Source organism: Arachis hypogaea, chromosome 20, assembly GCF_003086295.3.
Source record: "Arachis hypogaea cultivar Tifrunner chromosome 20, arahy.Tifrunner.gnm2.J5K5, whole genome shotgun sequence".
In the NCBI taxonomy this organism is placed as follows: domain Eukaryota; kingdom Viridiplantae; phylum Streptophyta; class Magnoliopsida; order Fabales; family Fabaceae; genus Arachis; species Arachis hypogaea.
The window spans coordinates 33369744-33393975 of NC_092055.1; the positions used below are offsets into that span (position 1 = coordinate 33369744).

General features: G+C 40.0%; 1 non-coding gene across 1 annotated transcript; it reads left to right on the forward strand.

The window, feature by feature from the left end:
- The first annotated feature begins 1515 nt into the window (after positions 1-1515).
- Positions 1516-1619, forward strand: LOC112788535 (small nucleolar RNA R71). The gene has a single exon (XR_003195895.1). It is a non-coding gene; the product is annotated as a small nucleolar RNA R71 (small nucleolar RNA).
- The last annotated feature ends 22613 nt before the right edge of the window (positions 1620-24232 follow it).

Sequence of the window (24232 nt, forward strand, 5' to 3'; positions counted from 1 at the left end):
ATTGGGTGAGTGAGACTCTCTTCCATGTCCAGAATGACAAAGTCTGTTGGGAGAAAGTACTTTCCAACCTTTAGCAACACATTTTCCACCACTCCTATTGCTTTCTTTTGAGTTTTGTCAGCCAGTTTGATAATGACATCTGTGGGCATTATCTCATTGATTTGCAGTCTCTTCACCAGAGATAAGGGCAGTAAGTTGATGCTGGCCCCTAAATCACATAGTGCTCTGTCGAACATGTTTTCTCCTATGGCACAAGGTATATGAAAACTTCCTGGGTCTCTTCTTTTTGTAGGCAACTCAGGTTGAATAAGGGCACTACACTCCTTGTTCATCACTATAGTCTGCCCTCCCTTGAGTGAGCTTTTCCTGGGAAGAAGTTCCTTCATATACTTGATGAATGCAGGCATTTGTTGAATTGCCTTGATGAATGGTATGTTCACATGCAGAGATGCAAACAAGTCTAGGAACCTTGAGTATATTCTTTTTCCCACAGCACCATTGAGTAGTTGAGGGAATGGTGCATAGAGCTTCAGCAGCTCTTGTTGTGAGATTTCTGGTTCTTTGTGATCTCTATCCTCCTTCTTTGTTGAGTTGTCTTCAGGTTGTTTGCACATTTTGCCTTGCTTGTCTTCCATCTCTTGATCACTTGTAGTGACCATTTTGCAATCTTCCCATCTTACTTTCTTTGCTTCTCCCTTAGGGTTCTTCTCAGTGTCACTTGGGAAGCTATCAGTAGGTTTGGGAATCTTCTCAGCTAAATATCCCACCTAGAATTCCAGCTTCCTAATGGTTTCTCCTTAGTTCTTAATATTGGCTCGCACCTCCTCTTTGAACACCTTATTTTCTTGAATCTCTTGGCTTATTCCTTCCAATAAGGCTTCAATCTTAGAGAGCCTGTCATCAATTGATGAGTGGTTTGGAGCAGATGTGCTGTTTTGGTTTTGATAAGTATGTGGAGAAGTGTTGTTGTGGGGGTGTTGAGATGTCCTCTGGGTGAATTGTTGGTGAGCTGCATTGTTGTTGGAGTTGTAACGTCTCTGGTCTTGGTTTTGATCTTGCTCACTTCCCCACCCAAAGTTCGAGTGATTTCTCCATCCAGGGTTGTAAGTCTTGGAGTATGGATCATAGTTTTTCCTTGGTGAATTTCCAATGTATTTGGCTTGCTCCTGACTCCCTTCTGCTTCTTGGTTTACTCCTTCTTGTGTTGTTGATAAAGTGGAGATTGCTGCTACTTGGTTCATCTCCATTTTCTTGGTGAGGTCAGCCAGCTGCTGGGTAATGAGCTTGTTTTGGGCCAACAGAGCATCTACATTGTTTAGCTCCATCACTCCTCTTGTGTTCCCTCTTTCGGAAGCATAGAAGTAGTCGTTTTATGCTACTGTTTCAATAACATCTATGGCTTCCTCAATGGTCTTCTTCTTGTTCAAGGACCCTCCAGATGAATGGTCTACTACCTTCTTTGACTCATAAAAGAGCCCTTCATAGAAAATATGCAGCTAGACCCATTCGTTGAACATGTCAGGTGGACACCTCCTTGTTAAGTCTTTGAACCTCTCCCATGCTTCATACAGAGTCTCACCATCCTGTTGCCTGAAGGTTTGAACCTCAGCTCTCAGCCTATTGATTCATTGAGGAGGGTAGAATCTTGCTAAGAATTTCTTCACCACATCCTCCCAAGTTGTCAAGCTCTCCTTTGGGAAGGATTCCAGCCACTTGGCTGCCTTGTCTCTGAGTGAGAAGGGAAATAAGAGCAATCTATAGGCGTCAGGATGAACACCATTAGATTTCACTGTGTCACATATTCTCAGGAAGGTGGTCAAATGTTGGTTGGGATCTTCTTGAACACCTCCTCCAAACGAACAGTTGTTCTGAACAAGGGTGATGAGCTGTGGTTTAAGTTCAAAGTTATTGACATGGATTGTTGGTTTTTGGATGATACTTCCACAATTGCCTGGGTTTGGATTAATGTAAGAGCCCAAAACTCTTCTATCCTCCCCAGCATGATTTGCTCCACCTCCTCTGCCATGGTTGTGAGTCTCTTCTTCATGATGATTTTCCATGTTTTATTCCATGTTTGGTTCAAAGTATTCCTCAAACTGTTCCTCCTCTTCTTCAGCACCAACTACTCGTTTTTCTTTTGCCTCCCTCCTTAGTCTAAGGAAGGTTCTCTCTGGTTCAGAATCAAAGGAAGTTGAAGCCCCGCTTCTTCTCCCTGTCATACAACCAACAAGTACAAGCAGAGAAAATAGGTGCAGACAGTATTTGTGTCAGAATTGATGTTAGTTGTGGGTGATGCAATATATCAAACAGTTAGTGGGTTAGCAAACAGAATTGAAAATAACAAAGAAAAACAAAAGAGTAGATGGGAAGGGAAGAAGTTTAGCTAAATCAAAAAGTAAATCACTCAAACAGAAAATGAAATACACAAAATAAAATGCTCAATCTAGTGATCTTCCAATCTAATCATTGTTGATGCACAATCAATCCCCGGCAACGGCGCCATAAACTTGATGCGGGGAAAACTTGTCTCTTAACAAATCTCCCTTCGGCAAGTGTACCGAAGTTGTCGTCAAGTAAGAACTCACAATAGAGTGAGGTAGAATCCCACAGGGATTGATTGATCAAGCAACTTTAATTAGAAGAATGTTCTAGTTGAGCGAATCCAGAATTTGGGTTGAGAGTTGCAGAAAATAAAATGGCGGGAATGTAAATAACAGAAAAGTAAATGCTATAATTAAAGGACTGGAAGTAAATGACTGAAAATAAATTGCAGAATTGTAAATGGGAATGGGGGATTTGCTCATAAAAGTAAATGGCAGAAATTAAAGAGAATGGGTAAGATTAGAGATGGGGAGTTCATTGGGCTTAGGAGATGTTGCAATTCTCCGGATCAAGTTCATTTTCATCTCTTCCTCAATCAATGCACTCATTGATCTCCTTGGCAATCTTAAGTGATTGAATTGCAACTCCTTGCAATTCAATCTCTCAAATCTTGATCAATAGCCAATTCCTTGGTCAATTGCTCATGAGAAGAGATGAAGTATGGTCACTGATTATACCACATGCATTTCCCAAACCAAGTATTGAGAGGGTTACAGTCACATACCCATCCAAATCCAATTTGGTCCAGCATGAGAAAGCATTTCTAGCTTGATCTCTTCATTCCTCTTCCAAGGTTCAAAAGAGATCCAAGTTTGAGTAGCTTCTCTTCCAAGATAACTACTCAATTGGATGAAGATCGAAAGCTTTCAAGTAAAATTAAGAGGAAAGATAGAAGAAGAACAATGAAAATTAGTATTGATCAATCAAATTACAACAGAGCTCCCTAACCCAATGAAAGGGGTTTAGTTGTTCATAGCTCTTGAAAATGAAAACAAAGATGGAGAATACATCATAAAACTAGAATTGCAAAGAAAGTAAAATATAGAGAGTGGTTCTTCAGCCTCGAGAACTATTTTACAATTCAAAGCTACTCCTATATATACTACTTTTCTCATCTTCTAGTTCACTCTTCAAGTCTTGGGCCTTTGGATCTTGAGTTTGAAGCAGTTCCTTTCTTTATTTGGGCTTGGCTTTACTTGCAGAGAGAAAGTGCGGAGTGGGCAGAGACTTAAGCTCAGGGCGTAAGGAGTGTTAATCATTTAGTGAAAGTCCAAGTTCGGGAACGTTAGTGACACTTAACATTGTCACTAACGTTCCAATGCACCCCTTTTGCCTTACGTTAAAACCCACGTTAACTAGGTTAACGTCGCTTTTAACGTTGCCTTGTCAACCTTCGAGAACGTTAGTGACACTCAACATTGTCACTAACGTTCCAGTGTGCCCCTTCTTGCTTCACGTTAAAGCTCACGTTAACTAGGTTAACGTGGCTTCTAACGTCGCCTTTGCCATCCTTCGAGAACGTTAGTGACATTCAACATTGTCACTAACGTTCCAATGTGCCCCTAGGTCTCACGTTAGAGTCCACGTTAACTAGGTTAACGTGGCTTCTAACGTGGCCATCTTTTAGCCATCCCAACGTTAGTGACAATGTTGAGTGTCACTAACGTTGGCTCATCCTTCATTTCTCATCGTTAGCTTCCACGTTAACCAAGTTAACGTGGAAGTTAACGTGACTCTTGGGGGTTGTGTGGTTGCTTCAACGTTAGTGACAATGTTGAGTGTCACTAACGTTGTCGACAACTCTTCATCCTCTACATTAGTTCCCACGTTAACCAAGTTAACGTGGGAGATAACGTGGTACTTAGCACCATAGGCCAACGTTAGTGACAATGTTGAGTGTCACTAACGTTGGCTTCTCTCCCTCCCCCTTAACGTTAGAGGCCACGTTAACCGGCTTCTAACGTGGCCACTTATGAGTAAGTGCCAACGTTAGTGACAATGTTGAGTGTCACTAACGTTGGCTCAACTTCTTTTCTCTACGTTAGAGTTCACGTTAACTTGGTTAACGTGACTCTCTAACGTGGGCATTGATGGCTTTTTTTGAGAGTGTTATTGGCAATCACTTTTCTCATTAATCTTTGCAAGTTACCTCCCCTTTTCTTGCTCCTTTTTGGTCCTGAAATCAAGCAACAAAGTGCATCAAAGCTCTAGTCCCAGTCATGAGTAATGCAACATAATATTTGTCACTAAACTTATGCAAAATCCTCATGAAATCATGTAAAATGCACAATGTATGCTTGAGTCAAGGCATAAGTGAATATTTACCCAAAACTAACTTATTTCCTAAAGAAATGCATGAAACTAACCTAAAAACAGTAAAGAAAAGGTCAGTGAAACTGGCCAAAATGCCCTAGCATCACTACTTCCTCTAGGGTTCTTCATATTCATAGATTTCTAAGTTTTATGCTTTTGATTTTGGATATTGAGGAGAGTTACTACCTCCGTTTGAAGTCTCTATCATTACAGTTTGCTTTCTTATTTCCTTACTCTTTTTCTTTTCATTCACTGTGTTCAGGGTTACATATGGATATCTTCGATTTTGGAAAGGATTAATGCAAAGAATTATTTTTACTTTTAATTAATTTTCTGTTATTATTTTATTTTAATTTCCATGTCTTCTTTTCATTCCCTTTTTTTGTTTATGAAAATGGCATTCATGTCAATGGAGTAGACTCCCAACTTGACTTGGGAGTTGATTAAGAGGAGACCCTTGAGTTGGAATACTCAAGTGTTAATTTGTAATTGGAAGTTGTTGGCTAACTCTCTAGTCTCTAACTCTAATGCTTCCTTTGGAGAGGATTAGTACTTGGGAATTGGAGTTGGTTCAGTTACTTGACTTTCCTTTATTCAGTAAGGGATAACTAAGTAGAAACAACAACCTCTTAATATTACACTTGGGAAAATTCAACAAGGATAGATAATCCAATTAATCTTCTCCCAGTCAAGGCTTTTTATTTCAAATATATAAAACCTCTTGTTAATTTTCCTTGCTTTAATTTATAATCAATTATTCTTCCATTCTCCAACTCTAAAATTTCTCAGAAAATTCCTGACCAGTAAATTGCACTCTTTTGTCAACTCGTTGGGAGATGACCTGGGAATTCTACTCACAGTATTTTATTCTTAAATTGTGACAACTCTTTCTAAATTGATAAGCGGAATTTTTGTCGGTTAAGAATTGTACTTGCAACGCTGTTCTTATTATAATTTTCTTAATTGGCAATTTTCCACCCGTCATGCAGCTAGTTCCTTATGATTATTATACTCTTATATCTATATATATTCTATTCTCTTGCATCTATACCTTGTATCTTATGCTTTAGCTTCGTGTGAACGTTTCGCACTTTTGTAACTCTATTTTTGAGCTTATTTCTTCATCGGGCTTCTAGAATTATTATTTCCTTCCATATATATTTATGTATAAGCCTTAGGATTATCGTAACCTTTGATTAACCTTTGCTTTATGGCATGAGGTAAGGCTTAGGATAATTATGGTGTTACATTTAAGCTCCTCTATGTCTCGTCATTGCCTTTGTTGCTCTTCTCTCATAGCTCTTTGATTTTCTCTTATTTCATGGAGGATGGTGGATTGCTCCTGTTGTTCCATCCTCAGCTGATCCATGTTGGAGCTCAATTCCCCTAGAGAAGTATTCAGTAAATCCCAATAATTTTAGAGAGGAAAATGCATCCCTTTAGGTATCTCAGGGATTTCTTGTTGAGGCAGCTCTACATGCTCTTGCTGTGGTCCATGTGCCGACTCTCTAACATGCTCCTTCCTTCTTTTAGTGATAGGCTTGTCCTCCTCAATGGGGATGTCTCCTTCTATGACAATTCCAGCTGAATTGCATAAGTGACAAATAAGATGTGGGAATGCCAACCTCGCTTCGGTGGAGGGCTTTTCTGCCAACTTGTACAGCTCTTGAGGTATCACCTCATGTACTTCCACTTCATTCCCAAGCATAATGCAGTGAATCATGATGGCTCGATCAATAGTCACCTCAGACCGGTTACTAATAGGGATGATAGAGCATTGGATGAATTCCAACCATCCTCCAGCTACAGGCTTGATGTCAAGCCTTCTTAGTTGGGAAAAGTTTCCTTGAGCATCCCTCTTCCACTGAGCTCATTCCATACAGATGTCTGAAAGTACTTGATCCAGCCTCTAATCAGAATTGACTCTTCTAGTGTAAGAACGTGGGTCTCTTTGCATTTGTGGTAATTGGAGCGCCAACCTTACACTTTCCGGGCTGAAATCCAAGAGTCGCTCTCGGACCATGGTGCGCCAATTTTTGAGATGTAGATTCACACTAGTATCATACTTTTTGGTGACCAAGCATTGGCGTAAAACTCTTGCACTATTAAGATTCCAACTTCCTGGATAGGATTGGTTAGGACTTCCCAATCTCTTCTCCGGATTTCTTGTTGGATCTCCGGGTACTCATCTTTTTTTAGCCTAAAAGGGACCTCGGGGATCACCTTTTTGTGCCTCACTACTTCATAGAAGTTGTCTTGATGAGCCTTGGTGAGGAATCTCTCCATTTCCTAAGATTCGGAAGCGACAGAAGTAGCCTTTCCTTTCCTCTTTCTTGAGGTTTCACCAATCTTTGGTGTAATACTTAGGGATGGTAGGAGTAAAAAGGCAAAGCTTTTGCAACACAAAACTTAAGAATTTTGCTCGTCCTCGAGTAAATAGTGGGAGAAGAAGAGAAAGTAGTAGAAGAATGAAGATAAAAGAGAGAGAGAGAGGGGAGGGTTGGGTGGGACCCAGGAGGCCTAAGAAACTTAAATGGCCCTGCCCCTGTGTGGGCGTTGAATGCCCAGGGCACTCCCATCCTGGCGTTCAATGCTAGCTCCTCTCCCTCAAGGGCGTTGAACGCCCATGCTGCTCCTCGGTGGGCATTTGAACGCCCAGAGCTTCCCTTCCTGGCGTTCAACGCCAACTATGGATCTCTCCAGGGTGTTCTGCTTATCCTCTTCCACTGTATTTGTCTCTGTTTTAAGTATTATACATGATCATAAACATTAAAAAGCAAAGGAAACAACTATGAAAATAAACTAATATAACTCAAATAGAAATAAACTCAAAAAAAAAAAAAATAGAAATACTCTAATCATGGTTGGGTTGCCTCCTGACAAAGAGAATTCTTTGTATGGTTCAGAATTAATCAAAACAAGAGTCAATTCGTTAGTAGCATAGTCCAAACCAATAACGAATTCTCTCAATCAAATGTTTTAGATTCAAATTATAATAACCGAGATCAAGAGTACTTCAACCTCGGGTCGTTCTCCCTAGGATGCAATTGAAAGTGTTTCTCTTTCGGTTGTGAGGGCAAAAGGGGGGTTGCAAATCAAAGAACTAAAGATTAAATAAACTAAGAAATCAAAGAACTAAGGAATGTTCAAAATTGTAATTAATGCAAGTAAAGAGAAGGTAAGATCAAAACCAGTGAAAATGCTATAAATTCAATAAAAGAGCCTTGACTTGGGAATGAAAATCCAAGGAATCCTATCATCGCCATAACCACAACTATGGTAATTATGATGAGTTAATCTCACCTAGTCAACCCCAACCATCGAGGAGTAAGTCAAGCAAGCATAATTGACCTTAATCCATAATTCCTAGCCAACTTACCAAACTAGTTGATAAAAGCCTAGCGTCAATGGAAACAAGAGTCAACTAACTACCCAAGAATTACCACTAAATGTCGGACATTATGAATCTAGTATCCTAGAAACTCAAACCACAAGCCAAGGTGGGAAAATCTACTCAAAACTTAAAGTTGGCATTTTCACAAACACCTTGTGTGCATAAAAATAAAGCATGGAAAATTTGCAAGGAAAAATAACAAACTATAACCAACTATCAACAATACCAAACATAAACAAGCAATCAAATATAAAGAGAGCATGAAACATAAAATTCATCAATCAAAACTTCAAGAAACTCAAAATTGCAATTACAAACAAAGTAACTTGAACCAAAAGGAAATGAAAGTAAAGACAATGTAATTAAAGGGGAAATTGAGAGTACTTACAATTAAAGATGATCAAAATCCAAAATTAGGCTTGCTATAAAATGCTACATGAAAACTACATAAACCCTAGGAAAGCATTTTCTACTTTACTCCTACTCCTACTCCTAATGCATTTTCTACCTAATCTACCCTAATGAAAAGCTTCCTCTCATTTGTGTTGAATCCCCCTTATATAGCACTCTAAAATCAGCATCCAAGCCTTCCAAGATGGGCCAAAAGCCTTCAAAAAACGCTCAGCATGCGTTTCATTAACAAAATCACGTGCAGGGACCTGTGCGGATGCACAGGTGTGTGCGGCCGCACACTTGGTTGAATGTTGACCTGTGCGTACGCCCAGGTACTCGTGTGCACGCACACATGGAAATTCTTTCTTGTGCGTACGCACACAAGCTTGTGCGCACGCACACTTGGCTGATGCGGTCTTGTGCATACGCACGCTTGCTTGTGCGCATGCACACCTTGCTGTGTGTGCTTTTCCTTGTTTTCTTCATGTGTTCTCCCTTCTACATGCTTTCTTCCACTTTTGCTTAGCCAATCTTGCCAAAATGACCTGAAATCACTCACGAAACATATCACGTCATTGAGTGGCATAAAAGTGGAATTAAATTACTTGATTTAAGCACAAAAATGCATGTTTTCACATTTAAGTTCAAATTAGGGATCAAACACAAAAGTATGCTATTTTGGTGCTTAAGTGTGAGTTCATGTGCTAGAATCCATCCAAATTAAGTCAAAATATACCATCAAATATGGACTCATCACCTCCCAACAAGTGCTTCTTTACCATCACTAGCTTGATGGACAGCTCCTTTATGGAGGTAGATAGTCATGGAGGAATAAATCCTCACTTCTCAATGGGAGCTTCCTTCCCATGCTCACATGGATCGGCTTAATGTGCTCAAGAGACAGGATCCTGTTCACTGCATGAGGCAGGATTGGGCTTGCAGTGAATACTACCCTCTTCCCTGGTGAGAAGCCTTCAGTAAGGATCTTGTTTTTTTTTCAGCCCCTAGGCATCTTCCTCTTGGGGCCTTTCTCCTTGGTGGATAGTGTCCATCCAATACCAAACTTATGTTTGGTCTTGGGGGGTGGGGGATTGAATTGGTTTCAATCAAGGGGGAAGACTTAGATACTGAGTGCTGTGTGCAAGTACCTCCTTTGTTAGGGGGCAGTGGAGGTTTAAAAACCTGGAACACCATCCAGTCTTCCTGTGAACTTAGCATCGTGTCTCCTTTCTCAACCCTAATAAGGGAGTCATTTGGGTATTCTCCCTTGTCAAGTATCACAGAGTCTACCGGGAGGAATAATTCTCCAACCTTGTCAAGTGCTTTTTCCATTAGCCCATTTGGCTGTCTCAAGAACTGGTCAGCCATTTGTAGGGTAATCCTTGTTGTCTGTGCTTCTTGGATTCCCAACTTCTTCATTATAAATAGGGGCATCAGATTTACACTTAAACCAAGATCACACAGGGCATTGTCAAAAGTGATCTTTCCAAAGGTACAAAGAATCTGGAAGCTCCCTCTGTCTGGCATCTTCCTTAGAAACTCATTCCAAATTAGTGCACTGTACTCCTTAGTCAGTACCTCTAATTCATCTCCCTCTAAGGCCTCCTTTTCAGGGGATAAGCTCCTTATGAGTTCAGTAGAGAGAGGCCCTTGCTCCAAGACTTCAATAGTAGGAGTATTGATTTGCAGTTTCCTAGAGACTTCCAAGAATTGTGAGGGGTTCTCATCTTTGGTTTCCTTTTGAGGCTTCTGAGGGTGTGATATTTCAGGCACCTGTGCTACCAATGGGGCGTGTGGCAGTGTCCTATCAATCTCTTGTTGAGCCTTTTCTTCAATTAGTCCTTTAACAGTGTGTACCACTTTAGGCTCTATCTCCTTGGTCCTCATGAGGTCCTTACACTCTTCTATTGAAGGAGTATTAGGAGTTATCTGAAGTTTCTGAGGGTATGACAGTTTGTCTCTGTATTCTGGGGTCTTGGGTAATGCAGGATGAGTGTCTAGAGTAACTGGAAAGGGGTTGTCAGGGTGCCTGAGGGAAGTGTCTCCCGAATTGACTTCCATTGCCCCCCTCTCTGGGCGTTGAACGCCCTTGGTGATTCTTTCTTCCTATTCAATACCAGTGTTGCTCCCTTCTGGGAGTTCAACTTCAGCTCTGCTTTAGTTGTGAGTATCACCTTGAGGGAAGTTACCACTCATATCACAATGCATATCTGGAGGATCACTATGAACCTCAGCAATTTGATTCTGCATGCTATTCTATGTTTGTTCCAACATAAGTTCGTCCTCAGTAATCATTGCAGCTATAGTCTCCATTTCTTGGGCTTTTATTCAAACTGGAGTCTCCTCAGATAAGTATAAGTACTAGTTATTGACAACCATTTCAATGAGCTCATCTGCCTCTTTGAATGTCATTTTCTAAGGGTGCAGAAAGTCACCTATAGAGTGATCCAAGAACCTTTTGGCCATCTCAGAGAGACCTTCATAGAAGATCTTTATCCTGTGCCAACATGCAAACATGTCAGGGGGACATTTCCTGATCATCCGCTTGTACCTCTCCCAAGCATCTTAGATGGATTCTCTCTTTTTCTGTCTGAAGGTCTGAATGTCTGTCATTAGCTTAGTCCCTCTCTGTGAGAGGAGAACCTGTACAGGAATTTGTTAACAGCCTTATCCCAGGTGTTCACACTTCCTCTGGGTTCATAATTCCACCATAATTTTGCTTGATCATTCAGAGCAAATGGGAAGAGTATTCGCCTGGAGAGTTCAGGCTCCATTCCATTGGTCTCTACAGTGTCACAAAACTGCAGGAAGTCAGAGATGAATTTATTGGGGTCTTCTTGAAGGTATCCACGAAATTGGCAATGTTGCTGCATCAGCATGATCAGGTCGAAGTTGACCTTAAAGTTATCTGGATCAACAGGAGGTCCACTAATACTCCTTCCATAGAAGTCAGGAGGGGGAGCTGTTTAAGACTCCAAATTTCTTTTGGATTGAGCATTCCCAATTGGGTCCATAGTGAACTCTTCTTGTTCCTTCATACATAGACAAGAAGAAAAGAAAAATGGGAGTCTCTATGCCACAGATTAGGGAGCTCCTAGTAAGATATCCAAAAGAAATAAGGATAAATTTTATAAAATATTTTTTTTTGAAATTTGAAAATAAATAAAATAAAGGTTTAATTACTCTGCAGGTCCCTATAGTTTCACTGAATTTTTAATTAGGTCCCTATACTTTTTTTTCTTTTCAATTGGGTCCCTGTACGTTAAATTTTTTTCAATTAAGTCCCTGTTAATGTTTAACGTCACAAAAAATGTTAGTGAGTTGTGAAATGACTTATTTTGCCCTGTCTTCCACATATAAACACTCCATGTTTCTGACTTATCTGATGTTTCTCTTCTTCCCCGTTTTTCATTTTCAGTTTTCATCTTCCACAAACTTATGGCTCAAAGTCAAGGAACCTTTTTCATTATCTCTTCGAAAGCTGTGTTTCTAGGAGCTCCAACCCAAAAGAAAGAAGACACCTGTGTTTCTGTGAAGAGGCAGTAATCGTCCGCCATTCATAAGCCATTTCTGACCATGGTAAGAGGTATGTTACTTGTGAGAAGATACCAAAATGTAACTTTTTTGAGTGGATTGATGATTTTGAGTAGATTGAGAATGATGATGGTGCAAACAATGAGTGGCCAAAGGAAAAGAAAAGGAGGGTTCACTATTTTTGTGGTGACACTCTGAGTCTTCAAATTTCAGGAACAACAAAGAATCCTAATAGAAGATTTACTTCTTACCCTAACAGAAGATGCAAATTTTTTGAGTGGGTTGATGAAGTTGGTGCAAGAAGTAGCGTGTCTGCTGCTGCTGTTAGAGTTGTTGGAACACAAAATTATGCTAAGTTGGAGGGTGAAATGAGGAAATTAGATGCACAAGAAAGAAAGATAGAGAGAATAAACGTGGAAATGGAGAGATTGATTGTTGAAGCCAGAGAAATAGATGCTTGTGTGGGTAGATTATGTGATGAGTTTAATATTCTCCAAGAACAAGTTGGGAGATTGGATGACAATATGAAAATTCAATGTAAAATGCAATATATGCTATTTATGTTTTTGCTAGTCTTAATAATTGGAATGTGTTTTGCAAGAGTTTAAAGTTATCTGTGGTAGGAAATTATAATGTAAGAAATTTGATGGCTTCAATCCAATTGCTGCTAATTATGTTTAATTTGAATAAATTTTGCATTTTGATGTATTTTGTGTGTGCATAACAATAAAATCATAGTTAGGAAGAAACTTTATCAATGTGAATATTTAAAGTACCACAATTGGTCAACAAGCTATAGAAAAAAGTGGCCATATAATATGCCACATATCTAGATATCCATTAAGTAAGTGTTCCTGTAAACCATACGTACACAAAATATCACAAAATAAGTGGTCATATAATATGCCACATATACCTAACCCAAAATAAAGATCCAAAAAGTGCAACAATTAAAAGTGGTCCAGCCTAATCCCAAAATATCAAAATAGTGGTCCTATCCACATAATAAACATTGGCCACAGAGACACAATTCATCACAACGTATACTATTTAATAGCAACCCCAACAACCCTAACTATAAATTTAATCCTACTTCAGTCATCAGTTAGGTCTATATGTAGACTAGGTGCCCCTGTTTGCTTCCTCACTCCTAACTTTAGCCGCCCGCTTCTCCTCACACCAAACACCTTTGTCTTTCGTAAAGGTTGAGAAGATGCTCTAGGTGGTTGCTGAAGATCTGCAGTTGCGACAGCCAGGAGAGGCTGGGAGGCTGGTAAGGCTTATTGTGAAGATCCAGAAGGTGCTACAATAGGAGACTCATAATTCACTGCACCGGTGGCTATGGTTGGAGCCTAAGAAGCTGAAGTTGCAAGTATGGGAGGAGGTTGAGTAGAGGCAGCAACAATAGGTGTGGTGGGTAGCAGTTGTGAAGATGCAGGTGTGGTGAGGATTGGTTGCGAAGATGCAGCTCTACCCCTTCCTCTGCCCCTTCTTCTGCCCATTCCTCTGCCCCTGCCTACCCCTGCTTGCCTTATTCTCTCAGATCTACGAATGTTCATACCGGATCTATTGTCGGCAGTAGGAGAAGTGTCAACAGCAGTCGCAGTATCAGTAGTAGCCGCAGCAGTAGCCACAATTACCTTCTCTGCAGCCATCAACAACATACATCGAGAAATGCTTAACAGTCTGTGACACTAACAACCTACCCATTCTTATGGCATCTCCATCACTCATCAACTCTCTAAGACTCGAGCTCAATTGATAGCCTAGTTCACAGTACCATATCTTAGCATACCCTTTGTACCCTAACTTCTGCAACTCACCAACTATTTCTTGCAAACTCCATTCATCGAGTTCAAAATGCATATTTTCCAATACCCTTCCCCCCAAATATTCTATTCCATTCCCTATATCATGAAACTTGCCACCATGATGTATGTCTATGGTAAATTTCAAATCCCCCATCCCTACATTAATAAAAACAGAAACAGAATCCATTTAAAGTAGCATCATCACATCAACAACAATCAATATTCAAGAATAAACAAAATTCATCATGAGCAAAACTAATTTATAGGTCAATTCACCAATTAACAAAATTCATGTACATGAATATCTATATTGTAAACACTAGATAAACCATTATATCAAAACAATCAAGAAATCAATTCAACAAATAGATAATCAACCAATGCCATATTTTAAAAAAATTTAGCAAAAACATCAAGTTTTAAAATTGAAAAAAGAGGCTTTTTTGCCACCTGTTTGCAGACAATTCGAGTACAGGGAGATGGAGAAGAGGCATAACATGGGAACAAGAGGCCAGGCACTACAGGCTTGGCACGGTGCGGCGCAGCGACGTTAGGTGAGGAGCTTCACCGCGAGGGACGGTGACGGCTTGCACGGACAAACGGCGGAGAAGACATCCGAACGGAACAAAGAAGAGGAGACCAGCGCAGAGGGAAGGAGGCGTTGGACAGCAAACCACCAAGCGTTCGTTGTAGATGACGCCAGACACGAACGCTGACGAGGGACCGACACAGGAGACGCAGGTGACGCATGAGACAAGGGACACGATCTCTAGAGAGCTACTTAGGGTTTTTTTTCTTTGGGATGAAATGCAAGGGGGTGTGATGATGAGTTTTGCTTGATGGTCTAGAATTTCTTCTTATAGAAGGAATAACTTCGTTGTAAGCATAGTTCCAAACCAACAAACAATTCCTACATCAAAAATTTGGTTTTGTCACAATTAACAAACCCCAAATGAAAATTAACCGGAGTATTTGGACTCCGGGTCGTCTCACGAAGAGTTTCAATGAAGTGTTTAATTATTGGCTATGAAAATGCAAAGGGGGGGTTGATTTGATATTTGACAAGAAAACATAAATGACAAGAAAGTAAAACAACAAGAACTAATAAAAGAAATAGTAAGAACTCTTGGCTAGACATAGGTAATTGAGATCACCATCCTTGTCTACTTACCAAATATTGATATTCATGAGAGGCCAACCCATTAAGTATACTTCCAAAGCCTTAAGTACGTAATATCTACTCCTAGGCTTGAAGTACGTCAAATAGGCTTGATCACATCAACCCATAAGTCCCAACCTACCTACTAATTAGATTAGTAGTGGGTTGGCATCAATGAGTATCAAATTGATCACCAAGGGTTCTCAAATCACCAATTCAATGAGACCCAATGACTCAAGGTCACTCAATTCCCTTAGCCTAGGCCAAGAGTAAAGAACACTACTCAAAAACTAGAGGAAGCATTTTAACAAACACCTAGAATGCAAGAAAAGTAAACATCACAAAATGCAAGAATTAAAAAGAGATCCAACTATACTTGGAAGGCATAAAAGCAAGGCATAGTAAATTTGTGACAAGAGTAAAAGCTAACAACAATTGAATGTAAAAAATCAATAACAACAATCAAAGGAAACAAGATCTAAATGAATTACTTCAAATTACACTAAAAGAAATTAGGATGAGCAAAAGTAGATCTACAAATAAAGTAGAAGAAAGTAATAACAACAATGGAAGAATTATAAATGTAACAATAAGGAATTAAGAAGAAGGAGTAGAAGAAAACATGAATAAAAACTTAGATCTAAGAACTAAACCTAATCCTAATCTTAATTCTAGAGAGAAGTGAGAGCTTCTCTCTCTAGAAACTAAGCTAAAGCATAATGAAACTAGACTATGACTAAGTGTGTTGACTCTCCTTCAATCCTTGGCTGAAATAGCATCAGAAATGAGTTGGGTTGGGCCCAAAGTGCTTCAGAATTTGCTGGGGGCGAATTCACTTTAATGGGCCACGGCAGCATCGGCGCGCGCGCAAAGTGCGCGTGCGCGCCCCTCAGTGCGAAGTATGGCAAATTTTATATCATTTTGAATCCCCAGATGTTAGCTTTCCAACACAACTGGAACCGCCTCATTTGGATCTCTGTAGCTCAAGTTATGGTCGATTGAGTGCGAAGAGGTCGGGCTTGACAGCTTTCCGGTTCCTTCATTTCTTCATTTGTTCTCCCGCTTGCATGCTTTTCTCCTCACTTCTTCCATCCAATACTTGCCCTATGAACCTGAAATCACTTAACAAATACATCAAGGCATCAAATGGAATTAAAGTGAATTAAAATTGCCAATTTTAGGGCCTAAAAAGCATGTTTTCACATTTAAGCACAATTCAAGGGAGAATTACAAAACCATGCTATTTTTATTGAATAAATGTGAGAAAAGGTGATAAAATCCCCCAAAATAAGCACAAGATAAATCACAAAATCGGGGTTTATCAAATCTCCCCGCACTTAAACTAAGCATGTCCTCATGCTAAAATCAAGAAAGAAGCAAAGGGACATCAACATTTATTCATTGCAAACTAACTACATGCAATCAATCTATATGCAATCTATCTACATGAATGCATCCACTTGGTCAAAATAAATCAATTTCCAAGAATACATATACAAACACAAGGGCTAAGGCAATAGCAATCACTCAACCCACAATTGAATTGAATTATTAAGAAGATTTTACAAACTTGCAAGAAAAGACATGATCATGGGTGAAAACATGTAATTGAGCAATCGAACCCTCACCGGATGTGTATGCGCTCTAGTCACTCAAGTGTATGGGGTTGATTCACTCAATCCTCCCCTAATCATGTTTTCCAAGGTTTGTTTTTCATCTAACAATCAACAATTGCTTTATGCATGCATACAAATATCATGAGGGCTTTCCCATAGGTTGTAATGGGGCTAGGGTCAAGGGAGGATGCATATGGTCAAGTGAGCTTGAAATTTGAATATTTGATTAACTTAAACTTTCCACCTAACCTATGAAAACCTATACAATTCTAAACAAACCTAACTACCCATTCTTCACTTTTTCACACGCTCATGCATTCTCTTTTGATTACCACACACATGCATTGACTTTTATTGAACCTTGACTTTGGGGCATTTTTGTCCCCTTTTTATTGCTTTTCTTTTTCTTTCTTTTCTATATATTTTCTTTTTTTTCTTTATATATATATTTTTTTTTCTTTTTATTTTTATCTTTTTTTTATTTTTTTCATTAATAATTTTTTTTCAGACTAAAATATATACAAGAATATCAATGCATATGGTTTACACATGATTAATACATGAGTATGTACCCAATTCCCAAAATTTTTCAACAAAAATACAAACACACTTTTATCTCTACCCAATGTTCCCAACTTTCCCCAAAATCAAATAATGAACACCCTCACTAGCCTAAGCTAATCAAAGATCCAAATTAAGGGATATTTATTGTTTTTTACTCAGGTTTGTAATGTGTTACAATTAAGAATAAGTGGGTTAAGCATAGGCTCAAAATTGGCTAACAATGGAAGATAAAAGGTAGGCTATTTGGGTAAGTGAGCTATTTGAACAATGGCCTCAATCATATAAATGCATGTGTGCACAAAGTAATGGACATATAGAATCAAATAAATCAAAGATTACAATCATAGAGAGAGAATAATGCACACAAGAATGAAAATAAGTGGTCATATATGATGTAACCACACAGTTAGGCTCAAATCTCACATGCTTGTGTTCATAGCTCAAAAATCATGTTCCACAAAGTATATAATTCAAGCAAGTTCTAAATTTTTTTTTCAATCAATTTGGGTGCCCTATAGATAAAATCCTTCGAAAATACCATGATTTTGACTAAGCTTAATATATACATATGCAAAATAGAAAATGCAACTAAGAATCCTAAAATGAAATGCAAAAGTGTTGGGATTAGAAACTTGTTACCAAAAATGCCGAGTGGTCGGACGACCTCCCCACACTTAAAAGTTTGCACCGTCCTCGGTGCACTAAAAATGAGCAAGGGATTACGGCGACTTTCCGAGTTGCCACCTTCAGCTGGTAGGTCAACCGGTTGCTGTGTGTTCTTCCTTCCGCTTCCATTTTGGCTTATGGTGCATGGTGCGCAGAAATTGTGATTACACTTTGATTATGTAAAATTTATTGCTCTTTCTTTCCCTGGTAATGGCGCCAAAAACATGATGCCAATACCATGGTTCACAACTTCGCACAACTAACCAGCAAGTGCACTGGGTCGTCCAAGTAATACCTTACGTGAGTAAGGGTCGAATCCCACGGAGATTGTTGGTATGAAGCAAGCTATGGTCACCTTGTAAATCTCAGTCAGGCGGATATAAAATAATAATGGAGTTTTCGAAAATAAATAATAAAAGAAGGATAGAAATACTTATGTAATTCATTGGTTAGAATTTCAGAAAAGCGTATAGAGATGCTTTCGTTCCTCTGAACCTCTGCTTTCCTGCTATCTTCATCCAGTCAATCTTACTCCTTTCTATGGCTGGCTTTATGTAATGCATCACCATTGTCAATGGCTACTTTCGGTCTTCTCTCGGGAAAATGATCCAAATGCCCTGTCACGGCACGGATAATCGTCTGGAGGCATCATCCTTGTCAATGGTTACATCCTATCCTCTCAGTGAAAATGGTCAACGCACCCTGTCACGGCACGGCTATTCATCTGTCGGTTCTCGATAATGCTGGAATAGGATTTACTATCCTTTTGCGTCTATCACTACGCCCAGCAATCGCGATTTTGAAGCTCGTCACAGTCATTCAATCATTGAATCCTACTCGGAATACCACAGACAAGGTTTAGACTTTCCGGATTCTCTTGAATGCCGCCATCAATCTAGCTTACACCACGAAGATTCTGATTAAGAGATCTAAGAGATACTCATCCAATCTAATGTAGAACGGAAGTGGTTGTCAGGCACGCGTTCATAGGAAATGATGATGATTGTCACGTTCATCACATTCAGGTTGAAGTGTGAATGAATATCTTAGAAGCGAAATAAGATGAATTGAATAGAAAATAGTAGTACTTTGCATTAATCTTTGAGGAACAGCAGAGCTCCACACCTTAATCTATGGAGTATAGAAACTCTACCGTTAAAATTACATAAGTGAAAGGTCCAGGCATGGCCGAATGGCCAGCCCCTCTGATCTAAGAACCAGGCATCTAAAGATGACTAATACAATAGTAAAATGTCCTATTTATAATAAACTAGCTACTAGGGTTTACAGAAGTAAGTAATTGATGCATAAATCCACTTCCGGGGCCCACTTGGTGTGTGCTTGGGCTGAGCTTGAGTGTTACATGTGTAGAGGTCATTCTTGGAGTTGAACGCCAGCTTTTGTGCCAGTTTGGGCGTTGAACTCCACTTTGCAGCTTGTTTCTGGCGCTGGACGCTAGAATTGGGCAGAGAGCTGGCGTTGAACGCCAGTTTGCATCGTCTAAACTTGGGCAAAGTATGGACTATTATACATTGCTGGAAAGCCCTGGATGTCTACTTTCCAACTTGGAAGCGCGCCATTTCGAGTTCTGTAGCTCCAGAAAATCCACTTTGAGTGCAGGGAGGTCAGAATCCAACAGCATCAGCAGTCCTTCTTCAACCTCTGAATCTGATTTTTGCTCAAGTCCCTCAATTTCAGCCAGAAAATACCTGAAATCACAGAAAAACACACAAACTCATAGTAAAGTCCAGAAATGTGAATTTAACATAAAAACTAATGAAAACATCCCTATAAGTAACTAGATTCTATTAAAAACATACTAAAAACAATGCCAAAAAGCGTATAAATTATCCGCTCATCACAACACCAAACTTAAATTGTTGCTTGTCCCCAAGCAACTGAAAATCAAATAGGATAAAAAGAAGAGAATATACTATAAATTCCAAACTATCAATGAAACATAGCTCCAATTAAATGAGCGGGACTTATAGCTTTTTGCCTCTTGAATAGTTTTGGCATCTCACTTTATTCATTGAGGTTCAGAATGATTGGCATCTATAGGAACTCAGAGTTCAGATAGTGTTATTGATTCTCCTAGTTCAGTATGATGATTCTTGAACACAGCTTCTTTATGAGTCTTGGCCGTGGCCCTAAGCACTTTGTTTTCCAGTATTACCACCGGATACATAAATGCCACAGACACATAATTGGGTGAACCTTTTCAGATTGTGACTCAGCTTTGCTAAAGTCCCCAATTAGAGGTGTCCAGGGTTCTTAAGCACACTCTTTTTTTTTTTTTGCTTTGGACCTTGACTTTAACCGCTCAGTCTCAAGTTTTCACTTGACACCTACACGCCACAAGCACATGGTTAGGGACAGCTTGGTTTAGCCGCTTAGACCAGGATTTTATTCCTTTAGGCTCTCCTATCCACTGATGCTCAAAGCCTTGGGATCCTTTTTATTGCCCTTGCCTTTTGGTTTTAAGGTTTATTGGCTTTTTTCTCTTGCCTCTTGGTTTTAAGAGCTTTTGGCTTTTTCTGCTTGCTTTTTCTTTTTTTTTCTTTCTATTTTTTTTTCGCCTAATTTTTTTTCTGCAAGCTTTGTTCTTTGCTGCTTTTTCTTGCTTCAAGAATCATTTTTATGATTTTTCAGATTATCAAATAACATGTCTCCTTGTCATCATTCTTTCAAGAGCCAGCATATTTAACATTCTTAAACAACAACTTCAAAAGACATATGCACTGTTCAAGCATTCATTCAGAAAACAAGAAGCATTGTCACCACATCAATATAATTAAACTAAGTTCAAGGATAAATTCAAAACTCATGTACTTCTTGTTCTTTTGAATTAAAACATTTTTCATTTAAGAGAGGTGATGGATTCATAGGACATTCATAACTTTAAGACATAGTTACTAATTACTAATGATCATGTAGTGAAGACACAAACATAGATAAGCACTTAACATAGAAAACGAAAAACAGAGAAAGTAAGAACAAGGAATGAATCCACCTTAGTGATGGTGGCGTTTCCTTCTTGAGGAACCAATGATGTCCTTGAGCTCTTCTATGTCTCTTCCTTGTCTTTGTTGCTCCTCCCTCATTGCTTTTTGATCTTCTCTTATTTCATGAAGGATGATGGAGTGCTCTTGATGTTCCACCCTTAGTTGTCCCATGTTGGAACTTAATTCTCCTAGGGAGGTGTTGATTTGCTCCCAATAGTTTTGTGGAGGAAAATGCATTTGAGGCATCTCCGGGATCTCATGGTGATGAGCTTCCTGCGCCTCTTGAGCTCCATGAATGGGCTCTCTTGCTTGCTCCATCTTTTTCTTAGTGATGGGCTTGTCCTCTTTAATGAGGATGTCTCCCTCTATGTCAATCCCAGCCGAATTGCACAGGTGGCAAATGAGGTGAGGAAAGGCTAACCTTGCCATAGTGGAGGACTTGTCAGCCACCTTGTAGAGTTCTTGAGGTATAATCTCATGAACTTCCACCTCTTCTCCAATCATGATGCTATGGATCATGATGGCCCGGTCTATAGTAACTTCAGACCGGTTGCTAGTGGGAATGATTGAGCATTGAATGAATTCTAACCATCCTCTAGCCACAGGCTTGAGGTCCAATCTTCTTAGTTGAACCGGCTTGCCTTTGGAGTCAATCTTCCATTGAGCTCCTTCCACACATATGTCCATAAGGACTTGGTCCAACCTTTGATCAAAGTTGACTCTCCTTGTGTAGGGGCGTGCGTTCTCTTCCATGTTTGGCAAGTTGAACGCCAACCTTACATTCTCCGGACTAAAATCTAAGTATTTCCCCCGAACCATTGTAACATAGTTCTTTGGATCCGGGTTCTTACTTTAATCATGGTTCTTGGTGATCCATGCATTGGCATAGAACTCTTGAACCATTAGGATGCCGACTTGTTGGATGGGGTTTGTTAGAACTTCCCAACCTCTTCTTTGAATTTCATGTCGGATCTCCGGATACTCATTTCTTTTGAGTTTGAAAGGGACCTCAGGGATCACCTTCTTCTTGGCCACAACATCATAGAAGTGGTCTTGATGGGCTTTGGAGATGAACCTTTCCATCTCCCATGACTCGGAGGTGGAAGCTTTTGTCTTCCCTTTTCCTTTTCTAGAGGATTCTCCGGTCTTAGGTGCCATCAATGGTAATGGAAAAATAAAAAAGCTTATGCTTTTGCCACACCAAACTTAGAAATTTTCTCGCCCTCGAGCAAGAGAAGAAAGAATAGGTGAAGAAGAAGAAGAAAAGATGGAGAGGAGGGGGGAGGTGTGTTTCGGACAAGAAGAGAAGAGAGGGTTGTGTTGTGTGAAAATGAAGAAGAATGGAGGGTTATATATAGGGATGGGAGGTGGGTGAGGGTTCGGCCTTTTAGGGTGGGTTTGGGTGGGAAATTGATTTTGAATTTTGAAGGTCGGTGGAGTTTACGAGGTAGGTTTATGGGGAAGAGTGGATGGATGTGAGTGGTGAGGAGGTGATGGGGAAGAGAGATTGAGGTGATTGGTGAAGGATTTGGGGGAAGAGTGTTTATGGGACTTTGTGAAAGAGGGGTGAGAAGAAGTGAGTGGAGGTAGGTGGGGATCCTGTGGGGTCCACAGATCCTGAGATGATCCTGTGGGGTCCACAGATCCTGAGGTTTTCAAGGATTTACAACCTTGCACCAAATTGGGCATGCAAAATGTCCTTGCACACAACTCTAGGCGTTCAGCGCCAGGTTGGTGCCCATTTTGGGCGTTCAACGCCCATTTGTTGCCCATTTCTGGCGTTGAACGCCAGAACCATGCTTGTTCTGGGCGTTCAGCGCCAGCTCCTCTCCAGGGTGCAATTCTGGCGTTCAGCGCCCAGATGATGCCCATTTTGGGTGTTCAGCGCCCAGATACTGCCTCTTTTGGGCGTTCAGCGCCAGAACCATGCTCTGTTCTGGCGTTGAACGCCAGGCAGATGCTTCCTCCAGGGTGTGATTTTTCTTCTGCTGTTTTTGATTCCGTTTTCAATTTTTATATTTATTTTGTGACTCCACATGATCATGAACCTATAAAGACATATAACTAAGAAAAATATAGTTAGATAAATAAAAATTGGGTTGCCTCCCAACAAGCGCTTCTTTAATGTCAATAGCTTGACAGTGGGCTCTCATGGAGTCTCACAGATGTGCAGAGCTTTGTTGAGACTCTCCAATACCAAACTTAGAGTTTAGATATGGGGGTTTGACACCAAACTTAGAGTTTGGTTGTGGCCTCCCAACACCAAACTTAGAGTTTGACTGTGGGGGCTTTGGTTGACTCTACTTTGAGAGAAGCTTTTTCTGCTTCCTCTTCATGGATGCAGAGAGAGATCCTTGAGTTGTAAACACAAGGTTGCCCTTATTTAATTGAAGGATCAATTCTTCTCTATCCACATCAATCACAGCTCTTGCTGTGGCCAGGAAAGGTCTTCCTAGGATGATGGATTCATCCTCTTCCTTTCCAGTATCCAGGACTATGAAATCAGCAGGGATGTAAAGGCCTTCAACCTTTACTAACACGTCCTCTACTTGTCCATAAGCCCTATTTTTTTGAATTGTCTGCCATCTCTAATGAGATTTTAGCAGCTTGCACTCCATAGATTCCCAGTTTCTCTATTACAGAGAGGGGCATGAGGTTTATTCCTAAACCAAGGTCACACAGAGCCTTAAAGATCATGGTGCCTATGGTACAAGGTATTATGAACTTTCCAGGATCCTGTCTCTTCTGAGGCAATGTCAGTTGATCCAGATCACTTAGTTCATTGGTGAACAAGGGAGGTTCATCTTCCCACGTCTCAATACCAAATAATTTGGCATTCAGCTTCATGATTGCACCAAGAAACTTGGCAGCTTGCTCTTCAGTAACATCCCCATTCTCTTCAGAAGAGGAATACTCATCAGAGCTCATGAATGGCATAAGGAGGTTCAATGGAATCTCTATGGTCTCTAGATGAGTCTCAGATTCCTTTGGTTCCTCAGAGGGAAACTCCTTATTGATCACTGGACGTCCCAGGAGGTCTTCCTCCTTGGGATTCACGTCCTCCTCTCCCTCTTTGGGTTTGGCCATTTTGGTTATATCAATGGCCTTGCACTCTCCTTTTGGATTCTCTTATCTATTGGTTGGGAGAGTACTAGGAGGGATTTCAGTGATCCTTTTACTCAGCTGGCCTACTTGTGCTTCCAAATTTCTAATGGAAGACATTGTTTCATTCATGAAACTCACAGTGGCCTTAGATAGATCAGAGACTAAGTTTGCTAAGCTAGATGGATTCTGCTCAGAATTCTCTGTCTGTTGCTGAGTGGATGATGGAAAAGGCTTGCTATTGCTAAACCTATTTCTTCTACCATTATTAAAGCCTTGTTGAGGCTTTTGTT